At 42.2% G+C, this 2,042-nt stretch overlaps 1 protein-coding gene across 1 annotated transcript in view; it reads right to left on the bottom strand.

The window, feature by feature from the left end:
• The window catches only part of Htr3b (5-hydroxytryptamine receptor 3B), a 51,437-nt gene that overhangs the window by 33,616 nt on the left and 15,779 nt on the right, over positions 1-2,042 (bottom strand). The window lies entirely within an intron of this gene.

Below are 2,042 nucleotides of genomic sequence, written 5' to 3' on the forward strand. Positions count from 1 at the left end.
AGGTGAGGAGGAAGAAGTGGGAAGGGAATAAAAGACCCTTCTGGAATGATTAAACTCTTTATTCCTTGATAGAGGTTTGAATTATTTGCATGTGCAGTTGTCAAAATCATTGATCCAACTGTACTCCTTAAGCCTGTACATTTCGATGCCTGTATTTATATCTTAATTTCCAAAAGAGAAATGGGGCTCTAGCTCAGCAAAAGAATGTCTGCCTCCTGTACGTGAAGCCCTGGGTTCAATTCCCATCACAAGGAAAATTTCAAGAATTAATTTTTAAGACAATTATTCCATGATTTTGAACAAAGCTTAAAAGTCTGTTTTTGGCTCTTTGCTGCTGCCGTGAAATGTTGCCCTCTGCCATGTGCTGCTCTGCCTTGGAGCCAGCTGAGTATGGACTGAAACCTCCAGTAGCTGTGAGCAAAATAAACCTTTCCTTCCTTCAAAAAAAAAAGTCTGTTTTTTAGAGAAATCAACATAGAGCTGGGATCTGCTGATGGAGAAGGTTTGTAGTCAGGAAAAAAGAGAAAGAGGCAGAAGATCACTGGGCCATCACTTATGGAGGTTCACTAAGAGCCCTGCTAACAGCTGAGCGTAACTTTTCCTATTTCTTCCTTATGAGCAATTTTTTCAGAAATAACAGGAAAGCAACTCTTTAATAAATGAGTCCTCTGCCACCTGTGGGAAACACCTTCGGTATACAGGTCCTTTTATAAACACATGGGACTAGGGCATGTTTCTCTTTCATTTTTCAGATAAAATATAAGAGATCTTTTCTTAAATCTACTATTTCCACTAATAAATGCGAATCTCAGGAAAAGATACCTATTACCATTCTGAATTTCAGCAATGTTCATAAAATATGTACTACGATCTACAGTCATGATTCCTAACACATCTTTTTTTTAAAATAACTTTTTTTTTTAATTTTATTTATTTATTTGGGTGTGTGTGTGTGTGTGTGTGTGGCCAGCTCAGCCCACCAGGGGGTGGAGCTGGCTGGCATGTGGTGCTGGGGGATTGAACCGTGGTCCCTTTGCGTTGCTAAGCTTGTTCTAAGTAGGCGCTTTAGACCACTGAGCCATCTCACCAGCCCATCCTAACACATCTTAATACCATGTTATTTCTATACTATTTGTCTTATACCCTGTAAGTGGGAGACTACAAAGTGTGATAGGTCAAATCAATATTCTACCTCATACGAACTGCTAAAATGAATCTAACACTTCTTCAACAGTTCCACTGGTCTTGGGATTAGAACCTCTTCCAGGCCCTCACATAAACTGCAGGTAGCTTTCAAAGAGTAGAACAAGGGCTGGGGAGATAGCTCAGTGGCTTAAGCACCTGCCTGGCAAATGCCAGGTCCAAAGTTCGATCCCTGGTACAGCAAAAACAAAACAAAACAAAACAAAAAACAGTCAAAAGAGGGACAAGAATAAGAAAGGCCAAGATGGTCCTTACCACATCCAACACAGCGTAGACCAACAGGTCGAGGTAGACGGTGGTGGGTTCGACCCAGTTGCGCACTGGCCTCACCTCCTTGTGGTACCGCTGCAATAACTGCGTGGTGAGGTGACGCAGGGCAGAATCCCTGGTGTAAGGCGAACCCGTGGCTAGAATTCCTGGAAAAGAAAGCTTTCACTGTGAAGATGAAAATGAAAGGGCATCTGTAGGAGATTCTCAGTAGTTCAGAACACAATAGTTCTTGGTGGAATATAGTCCGCACACATTCAGGTAGCTAGTGGGCTCTTGGGCAGATATTTATTTATTTATTTATTTATTTATTTATTTATTTAAATGTATTTAGTACAGGGTCTACAGGGCCTCACTATGCAGATTGGACTCATAGTAATTCTTCTGTTTTCAGCCTCCCAAGTGCTAGAATTACACCACACCCAGTCTCAATCACCATCTCAGCGTGCCCAGCAGGTGGGGCTGGCACAGCACAAAAGGGATCAAACCTCGGCCTCTCCGCTCTGCCTAACCAGGCACTTTAGTCTGATGAGCTATCTGGCTGGCCCTATCGGCAGACATTTATTTAAAGT

This window comes from Octodon degus, unplaced genomic scaffold (assembly GCF_000260255.1).
Source record: "Octodon degus isolate 3935 unplaced genomic scaffold, OctDeg1.0 scaffold00080, whole genome shotgun sequence".
NCBI classification, from domain to species: Eukaryota; Metazoa; Chordata; class Mammalia; order Rodentia; family Octodontidae; genus Octodon; species Octodon degus.